Source organism: Vigna umbellata, chromosome 9 (genome assembly GCF_029865625.1).
Source record: "Vigna umbellata cultivar VRB3 chromosome 9, Vumbellata_1.0, whole genome shotgun sequence".
NCBI classification, from domain to species: Eukaryota; Viridiplantae; Streptophyta; class Magnoliopsida; order Fabales; family Fabaceae; genus Vigna; species Vigna umbellata.
In genome coordinates this window covers 6,423,817-6,434,856 of record NC_142173.1, presented here as the reverse complement: position 1 = coordinate 6,434,856, position 11,040 = coordinate 6,423,817, and the positions used below count along the sequence as shown (strand labels likewise).

The window sequence follows — 11,040 nt, the reverse complement described above, 5'->3', positions numbered from 1 at the left end:
ATGGAAGGTATTATAACGTAGAAGTTTTTGTACCTTATAATATGTTATATAACGTACATTGCTTAGTACGTTATAATATATGTTTTTTTTTTAAAAATTGATTATTAAATTTGACATGAAATTATAATAATATTCCTGTATTATCATCTCATCCAATCAATTTATAATCAATATAGCTTTAAATAAACAAATTTAATGAAACTAACAAAATAGAATTCATTTCAAATATTAAATAGTCTAATATTTAATACATCATTTATACATGAAACTATATATTAAATCCAAATATTACATTAATGTACATACATTATTTAATTATAGCCAAGTTTCTACTAACACTTAAAATAAAAGAAGCTCAGTTCCTTCTAATGTCTTCAATGTCTACAGCTTCCATGGGAGATGAATCGTTAAAGATCTACAAATAAAGTAATAGAGTTAAAACAATATTGTAATGAATAGTTGGATAAGTATTTAGTTAGTATTTTAATACCTTATTCCATGATTCAGTAATGTTTGTACAAATAATGGTATGCATGTGTTTCATTACATAATACCCACACTCATAGCTGCCCAATTGACGTCGACACTGCAAATTAAATACAAATAATGAAGAATCATTCAAACCAAAGACAAAATATCATATTATACTCTAGCTAGCCTTTTCACCATGTAGCTCTGTATATTTTGCTAAACCAAATTTCACAAAACCAAGAACACAGTCAATTCCTCATAAAAATAACAATCACAAAACACAAAACAAAGGAAGTTCAACTTCTCTTACATTAGGTGTGATTATTTGCATCTTCTTCCTAGAAATAGATGGAACACCCCACAACCTTGAATGAGTTTCCAAAGACCTATACAAAAGTTAGACATCCATTACATCATAATAATAATATAGGAAGGAATCAAAATAGAAAGGAAAACTTACACCTCTAATATATTTTTGATGGACAATGTGTTAGCTTTCTTATGCAAGGAACATAAGAGAACTACAAGAGAACGATCAGGAACAATAACTAGCAATTGCCAATGACCCTTACAAGTTAGAATAATATTAATTAAAAGAAACTTTTAAACTAGTCATGAAAAGTTAAAAAAATTATGTACTTACTTATGTAAGTAAGGTGCTAAATAGACCTCTTTACCAGCTTTTTCAAACATTTCTATCAAGTACTTTTGCACCTCCTCTGATTTATTTCCTACACTTTGAATTATAACAGGATCAAGAAATCCATAGATAGTAGCATTCCTTCTCTCGATGCAGAGGTGATGCAAATACCTTCAGTATGAACAAATAATGTTAAAATAAATACACGAATGCAATATGATAGTATTTTCAAACTGTTGTAGAGAGGAGATCATTACCAATGACAATTTCACAAATATCCCTATGACATACATATAAAGTGGTGGAAGCAGTCTTGCATGTGAGTTCAGGAGGCATATCTATCTCAATAGTTTTATTCCCCATTGTGACTACCGCTGCACCAAGTTGTTGGAGAGGAGACAATTGTGGTTGAGGAGGTGTAAAAATGTTTGTATTCTTAGAAACGTCCTACATTTGACCACAAAATAAGTCCAATATTATATGCATCCAAATACAACAAATACATAAGTAATTAAGGCAAATATGAATATAAATACTTACTAAAATTGGCTTTGCCAATCTGGCTGGCCAAATGATAAAATTTCCTGAAGCTTGTCTCACTGTTTGAACCTCCTCACTAGGAAGAGGAGCACGAGCAGAAGAATCTTTAATATCTACAACCATCACTCGCAACATATCATCTTTAATAGCCTCGTGGTGGATGGTGCTTCCCAAATTATATATTTTACCTAAGACACAAAAAGGATGACAATTGTTGAGTAAAATGGTATAAATGACTTACTTAGCACATATATAGAGAAGCAACAAATATAGAGAGGCTGCAAGTATAGACAACATTGTGGTTCAAAGGCTAAATGCAAATTTCAAAATGATTTAATATCAGGAATGTGATACAGATTTCAATGATTCAACAATGATACACTTGTGTTAAATGATTCAGCAATGATACACTTGTGTTAAATGATTCAACAATGATACACGAGTGTAGTTAATGCACCCTGAATACAAAGGCATTTCTGTATCACTACACAAAGTTTCATACATATGTGATCGTGCAAAGACATCATCTTCAACATCACGAATCATTTGCTCCAAACCATCTTCCATAACGAAATCCACTTCTTCTGCTTCAGTTTGAGACACATGTGCTATTGGCACTTTTACTAATTCACCATGTCATGTCCACTTGGTGTAGCTCCTTAGGAACCCATCACACAAAACATGCTCTCGTATTACTGCAATGGGTAGTCTCCGCTCGTTCAAGCAATTCACACATGGACAATAAAATCTTCCATTATTATCTGCTACATTCCTCGTAGCAAACTCAATAAATTGTTCCACTGCTCTCTCATATTCTTCGATTATTCAGTTAAAATTTATCCAACTTCGGTCCATACTAACGTTCTGTGCCAATGAACTGAAACCAAGAAAGTGGTGACACTTTAACGTTTATTTAACAACGTTAGGCTTTGTAGACCACTACAACGCAAAAACACTATAAAGGTTATTTAGTAACGTTTATGAAAACCTTTAAGGTTATTTTGTTGTGTTGTGTTCATTCTCAATGACCCTCCTACTACTCTTATTCCTAAAAGGCAACAAATAAAAGACTTATGGTTTTGTAATAATAAAACCATAATAGTACTACCTCCATACATGAAAGAAAGAATAATTTCATTCTAATAACCATATTTGGAAGAAAAAACATGAATAATTAAAAAATAATACAACTAAAAGACAATAAATTACAAAGACATGAAGGATAAAAATTAATACCTTACAGATGGAACCTTCAAATTCATAACTTGTACGAGGAACCCTAACCAATGCTTGATTATAATTGTAATCAATGATTGAGCAATAGAACAGCAAACCCGGTGGTATTCTTCATAAGTTTAGAGGAAAGATCAACACCTATACCTACAAATATACAGAAATGAAAAGTACAAGCATAAATCCTAGAACACATGCATGATTCAAAATACAAAATTGTTTTTATGCGATTGTCTTTTGCACACATGTTCAAGTAAAAATATGTCAGAGAATTCAATGCATTTATCATACTTTTAATGGATCTCTATCAATCACAACAATAAAACCTTATATTTATAAAGATCAAATAGAAGATGTGGTCAATTTACTGAAAAATGTATAAGTTTCTCACATAGTTACAGTATTTGCTCATTTAATTTTAAAGCATGCAATGCAAGTATGTAATAACTAGAATAAAAGTATTGTGAGATTTCAGTTTGCTGTAACATAATCCATAAGCATAAAATAAACAAAGCAACCAAGAACCTTATTAAATATCTTTGTATCCTAATCCTAGTTACACAAACCAAAGAAAAAAAAATCAGGAGGAGCAAGTGGATATTGGAAATTCATTAAGATCATAAACATAAAACACACTTATTTATTCTTCATTCAGTTACATATAAGCGAATACCTGTTCTACACAAAAGAATATGTAAACAATAAAAGGGATAACCAAATAGTTTTTTTCTTTTTTATATATAAAAGCAATTCCGAGTTGTTTATATAAGAAAATAGATGAGAATAAAAACAAAGCGTTTTTGTTTTGTAAAATCATTCTCAAAATTTTGCAAGCTTTTAGCATTTTTTTCCCTTTTCGTTAATCTTATTTTTTTTCTCACTTGTAATTAAAAAGTATACAATTCTAAAATAATAAAAAAAATATAATGTTTTTTTAAACAAGAACCATTTAAAATTATAACCAAAGGTATATTATCTGTAAAAAAAATTATTTTGTTCATTCAAAATTAATCAAAACTCAATACCACGATAACATTTACTGTGCAAATTCGTGGAAATTTAAATTATACGGAGTAGTAGAATTGATGATGTAATTTAAGAATTTAAACAAGCCCAATACACACAACCTTTTATAAGATGTGTTTCATTCACTACAAAAAAAAATATTTATTACCGATGATCAAAATCCGATAGAAACGTGAAAAATCCGTCGATAATGGCTACTTACTAACGAATTATCGACGGACTACTGACGGGCTACCGACGGGCTTAACTCCGTCGGTAATAACGTTGTCGGTAACCTTTACCGACGGCTTTTTATGGCCGTCGGTAATTACCGAAGGAAAAATCCGTCGGTAATGGCTAAAAAAAACCGTCGATAATTACTGAAGGAAAAAACTGTCGGTAAGTCCGTCGGTAAATATCTCGATCTGGTTCATCTTCTTCCTCTTTCCCCTTCGTCTGTTTCCTCGAATTTTAATTTTTTTTATCAAACTTTCTTCATTCCTAAACCAAAACAACAATCCAATTCATTCCAAAACCAAAATCAAAGACTAAACTTAGGTTGTCCAATTGTTTTAGAAACCCTAAAATTAGAAAAAATCCTCAATTAGTTTTTGAGCATCCATGGCAACCGTGACGTTCTCCTGGTGGTGCTCTCCCATGGCAGCGGTGACTCTCTCCAATGACAGCAGTGGCGCTCTCCAAAGGCAACGGTGGCGCTCTCCAAAGGTAGCGGTGGCGCTCTCCAATGACAGTAGTGACGTTCCGCGTGGTTCACCCATGATAGTGGTGGAGTTCTCCTATGACAGTGGTGACGCTCCAACGGCAGCAGCGGCCCTCTCCAATGGCAACGGTGGCGCTTTCCAACAGCAGTTGTGGCGCTCTCCAACGGCACGATGACAGTATGGGAAGATGGTTGCACGAGAGTGAAAAATGGTTGCAGAGAAGGTGAGAAATGCTCTTGAAAGAAGAAATGACGATTTGTGAGATATGAAAATGTAGTCTTCTTCACGCAGTGATAGAGGAAAAATGGGCGGGAATTTTTCCGCTCTTTTTACCGACAGATTTACCGACGAATTTTGTTCGTCGGTAATTACCGACAGATTTTGTTCGTCGGTAATTACCGAAGGCTTTACCGACGAATGTTGTTCGTCGGTAATTACCGAAGGCTTTACCGACAAATTTTGACTTTCGGTAATTATCGAAGGTCAAACTCCGTCGGTAATCACTTTTTTACATCCGTCGATAAAATCCGTTGGTAATGCATCCTTTACTGATGAAAATGATTCCGTCGATAAAGTTCCGTCGGTAATTTCATGTATTTTTGTAGTGATTGTCCATAATTGACCACATCTTCTATTTGATCTTTATAAAAATAGAAATTTCACTCTTAAATCATCTAAGCATATCATCAAGAGAATCCAAATAAAACATTAAAATGAATTAGATATAACCTTGAGTGATTAAAAAAAGTCATAACTAAACAACCTTGTAGACACAATCCTCTTACATAATCCATATATATTGATTTCTATATATAAATTAACATCCATAATAATAATATATTAATAATATATTAATATTGATTTCTAGAAATTTTTATTGTGATCATTTTTATGTCTCTCCATATAACAAGTCAAATGTTAGAAATGCCAATCTGTATGCCACTTTTTTTCCCCTTTCACATCACATAATCAACATAAACTCTTAATCACCTCACTTCAAGTCCAAACAGCAAAAATCCCATTGACCACTTTCACTTTCTCTCTAATGAAGTGTTGCCATTATTCAATGTTGAGTTACGAGTATTGATGAGCGCATATTTGTGCCCAAATTTATGCTTTAAAATTAAATTTTTGATGAAATTCATGTGCTTGAATGATTGATTTAAAGAGGATTTGTGATGATTTGATATATTGTGTTTGGAATTAAAAGGGACTTAAAAAGTGATTTTAATTGCATAAATTATTCTTGGAAATTCTTACGTTTATTTGTGCAGCTGAAATTATAAGTTCTATTGGTCCAAATGGCAATTCAAGGCCCAAAATCAAGTTTTATTTGGAAAATAATGTACAGATGGGCTAAACAGACAGACTTTACCCTTGCACCTCCTAAACTCCCTACATATACTCCTATTTCTGAAACAGACCAACAACCAAGCCCAAACACTAAGCCTTTTCTCCTACACCCCCTAAGTTTCCTATACACATTCTTCCTAAACTAGACTCCACCAGATCATGCCATGTGGCAATCTAAATCCTAAGTGTTATCCAATCACATGCTACCACATCACCCCCTCTGCCACGTCATCATCTTCTATAGGAAACCCTAATTCCCAATCCAAACCCTAGCCATCAGCCACCCTGCAGCCACTACCGTCAACCTCCACGACCACCGTTCATCTCCTCCTTTCTCGCCGGTGCATCAACAAACTACCACTCCCGCCACCACAGCGCCTCAACCATGTCGCACCGCCACCACGATTCACGTTCACCACCATCTCATAGTTGCACCACCAAACAATGGAAGCCACCGCATGCTGCATATCACCTTCTTCCACCACCTTGCCACCGCGCCACGACAGGCCACCACAAAGTCTCACCGTCAACCAGCCGCCCCAGAATCGTGCCATCAACTTCATCATTTTCTTCGTTTCCATGGCCACCATCGCGAGTTCTGCCAAGCGCAACCATCACCACCCAAACCATCACTAGTGGAAAAATCACATTTTATAACGTACAAAAATGAGCTATTATAACGTAGTTACTGGGGATATAGTTCTGGGCGATATAATAGGTCTGCGCATTTTATAACGTAGCAAAAAGTTTACGTTATAATAGCTTGAAGATATTATAACGTAGTTTCTGAAATCAGTCATAATATATACAATTTATTATGACAAACTTTTATTAGCGTATTATAATGTAGATGTGTTTGTACGTTATAATATGTGGTTTATTATAACGTAGATATTTTTACCAATTATAATAGGTTGATTTTGATAACTAACCTATTATAACGTACATTGTTTAGTACGTTATAATATATGCTTTTTTAAAAAAAAATCATTATTACATTTAACATCCAATAATGGAATCAATTTTTAATCAATATAAATTCAAATGAATAAATTCAATTAAACTAACCAAATAAAATTTATTTCAAATATTAAAGTGTTTAATAATATTTAATACATTTCGTATACATAAAACTATATATTACATCCAAATATTATATATCAATATACCTACACTACTAAATTATAGCCAAGTTTTTACTAACACACGAAAATCAGTGGATCTCTGCTCTTTGGTTTGAGAATCTGCTCTTTGGTTTGAGAATGACGTTGGTGTAAATGAGCAAGTCTTCAACTATCTGAAACTTCATACAAAAAGAAATAAATGAATATCAAACTAGTTAAAATGAGAAATTCACAAAAATAAGTCATAGTAGCCAAAAAGGAAAATAAGAACTGAAATAGGGAAATGCTGAATTATATATGTCAAATCTTGCAGTAGTAGAAAATATCAAGAAAATATTTAATATGAATAAAACCATTAGAATCATGAAGAAAACAATCCTTCACCGAAATTGGTACTAAAACTCTATACAAAACTTCAAACCAAAATAAGGAAATATATATATTTGAATTTATTTTCTATCGTTCCTTCTATTTTCGAACGACAGTAGAAATAACTCGAGAGTAACTTTTCAAGCATCTCAAAGCCACAATATTAATAATTTAGTCTTCTGATTTCAAGGAAACACCAGGGGTGGCAGTATTGCACACTTTCACGATCAAGCCATATTTACCTTCAGAATTATCATTTTATAATATAAAATAATTAAAGTTCCTAGTGAAATATAAAATTGTGGACGTAAAAAGTTCATATGAAAAGAGAGGGAAAGAGGGATTCATACCAATACAAAGGATAAAAAGATAAGGGAAAACAACGTTTCACTTATGTAAGCTTTGTCTTGCCCAAGCTCCTGTAACAGCAGCAAGATTAAAAGTTACATGAGCATTCCTACCATTCTCTGTACTGTATTTTCCAAGTAAGAGAGAGCAAGAACATCATGACAATTACAAACCCGAAGAAGGACCGAGGGTAAGTAAATTTGTTCTTGAGAGTGAACAAATAACCGATCATCTAAACCAAGCGACAAATTATATACCTCATTCATTCTTAACCAGAAACAAATAAAATATGTATATAAAAAAAAGCAATTATACCACTAATCATGCCGACAGACAACCTGAACAACTGAACTCCATGTAGCATGAAAGTAGAGTTCAAATCAAACAAACGTAAAACAATTACAAATATTATTTGAATATCCTCGTTAAAGGAAAAGAAAAGGAACCTTCTACACAAAAGGTTATATAAACAAGAGTAGCACCAATTGCATTGCATACAACTACCAGTAACCCAAAAGCCAATCGCATGGAAATTGTTTCTACATAAATTAGACAACTTTTCTAAGCTCTAAATGGCAACATATACCTATCCCCCACCATCACGGCTCATTAGAAATTGAGTGGATCCACCTCCAAAGAATAGGCAAGGCATAGGTACAAGCACATACATCAGAGCTGCAGGAGCAATATTCTCACCATTAATTTTTTAAACAAATATACAAGACATTTCCAGTTTAAAAGACTCTAACTAACCTGATAACATGGGCGACCAATTGTTATATATTGCACATGCCTGCCACACCAAATAAAAAGTAAATGGTAATACATTTAACACTTGCTCTCTCAAAAGGTCATATGACTCATTTCAATCAGAGTTGTTACCCTACTGTCACCACCGGCCACTGCAACTTCAATCCTTTCCCTTCATCATGTATGTCGTTTACACCTTTATCAATATTCTCAACAGTCTCAACCGCCTTCTCATTCAGCAATAAAATCACCCTTTCAACTTCCTTTGCTTCCTCACGCAATTGAAGAATACTTGATTCCAAAGCCGCTACTTTCTCCTCAGATTCTCTAAGTGCCTCCTCCAACTTCAATTTTTTGCTTAACCAATTCTTCCAACTCAGATTTTTTTCTCAGCAGTAACCTTCTCCAATTCCACCAACTTCTGTTTGAAACCATTGATCTCCTTCTCCTTTTCATCAACCCTGTCTCTCATCTCCTCCTCAAACCTAATCCTCTTGTTCCTTTCCTCAATTTCATTGGTTTCCAGAAGTCCAATCTTTCTCTCCAAATCCCTAACCCTAACCGCACCCTCTGCCTTCACCTTCTTCAATGCTGTTAGCTCCTTCTCTAGAGACTCAACCAACGACTCCTTCTCCCCTAAATCCTTCCTCAATTCAGAAGCATCCGCCCTCGCCTCCTCCGAGGCAGTCATCTCCGATATCAAATCGTGCTGTAGCCTCGCCACGTCCGTCTCCAGGTCCGTTGCCCTCGCCGCGATAACCTCTGCCGCAACAACATCCTTCAAATCAACGTTTAATCGGTGTAAAGGGATTATAATCGGTAGAATGTGATTATAATCGGTGGAAATGTAGAAAATGATGTTTCAATCGGTGGAATCGAAGGTAAAGGCGAAAAAGATGAAGCTATGTGAGAAACCCTAGCAGTAGATGTGGTTGGATGATGAGTGAAGTGAAAATGCATATTTGTGAAGAGAAATGGAGACTTACGACTTAAGAACTCTCGAGAGAGTGAGAAGCTTCAGCTGCTCGCGTGGGTGAAATGAGTAAATCTGTCGAAATGAGAGTGTTTCTCGCGAGAGAGAAATGTTGAATGAAGATGTGGCTCATTACAATCGAGAAAGGTGACGGTGCCCCTACGAGTTGGGGTTTCAGTCTGAAGAAAGTGTGGCGTTGAGAAAGAAGGAATAAGTCATTAGGTTTTGAAAAGTGAAATGCTTAGAGAAATTATAACAAAAATCTATATCTACGTTATAATAGGTTTAGAACTTATTTACAAATTTGTCACTGTATTATATATTATAACTAATATTCATAATTCCGTTATAATACGTTTTGAAATTATTTACAAGTTTGCCACTGCATTGCCTATTACAACTGATTTTTATAACTACGTTATAATATCTTAAATTTATTACAATTTTGCCACCCGATCAACCTATTATAACGGATTATTTTCATCCATCATAATAGGTATCGTTATAGAATGTTACTTTTCTACTAGTGCGCCCAACCTCCATCGCGAGCAACATCATCGCTCCACCATGTCGGGCCGCCATGACTCCACCGCAAGCAACCCTTACCTCTAAAAAACGCAAGTCGCCGCGACTGCATTCAGCCTCACCGCCAACAGCGAAACCACCTTGTCGTCGCCTATCCGCGCCGCGACACCACCATCAAACACGAACCAGCCACCGCGAGATTTCAACCACGTCCTCCACCGTCAAAGCCGCTGCTGCCAGCATCATCAGCAACCTGTAGAAAAATTCCAAGCAAAGTAGCTGTCGCAGGAGCAAAGGGGGAAGCCCTTTCCCAATCTGAAACCCTAATTCGGTGAGAAAGAGGGCTGCCACGTGGAAAGCTCTCATTGGCCGCGTCCTTCCTTAGTCAAAATTGGTCAACAAATTTGAATTTGGTCAAAGCTGGTCAACAGGGGTTCTGGTGCAATTTTGGAGAATTCTGAAGGGGCTAAAGTGCAGATAGAAGAAATTTCAGGGCATTTGTGCAATTTTGGAAAGTCAGAAAAGCTAAAGGATAAAATTCAGTTGTTGAATTAATTTAATTTGGGAATATCAACAGAAAATATCTTCCAAATAATGTTATAATTATCGAAATCTTTTAGTTATTTGGAAGATATAAGATAAAAGATTCTGTCAACTGAATATTCAGAGTCCAAGCCCAATCAAGCCCTATATAAAGAGAACCATGGGAGGCAGAAAAGGACTTCATTCATTCATTCATTCACCACTTCTCTCTCTTATTTCATCTTGTATTCAACCCCATTCATGGAGAGCTAAGCATCTAGGGCTATTCTGCTGTAATTCCATTATGGATTCTGAGGTTAGATTGAGTTAATGCAATTGTTTATTTTGATTATTGATTTAAGTTGTTCTCTCTCTATGTCTTTCATCTCTCTATCAAATTAAAAGCAAAGATTTTTGCATCATAATGTGTTTGAATCTACATGCATATTGATTATATGAGTTCTA

At 34.8% G+C, this 11,040-nt stretch overlaps 2 pseudogenes across 1 annotated transcript; both read right to left on the bottom strand.

Annotated features, from left to right (window-relative positions):
• Positions 1 to 307: 307 nt before the first annotated feature.
• LOC148192432 (uncharacterized) lies at positions 308 to 2,218 on the bottom strand (annotated as a pseudogene).
• A 4,799-nt stretch (positions 2,219 to 7,017) lies between these two features.
• Positions 7,018 to 10,419, bottom strand: LOC124822071 (uncharacterized; annotated as a pseudogene). The gene is made up of 6 exons (XR_015782273.1): positions 10,240 to 10,419; positions 8,688 to 9,408; positions 8,559 to 8,598; positions 8,392 to 8,480; positions 7,808 to 7,876; positions 7,018 to 7,261 (listed from the first exon to the last, which is right to left on the bottom strand). The product of XR_015782273.1 is annotated as an uncharacterized LOC124822071 (transcript).
• Positions 10,420 to 11,040: the final 621 nt, after the last annotated feature.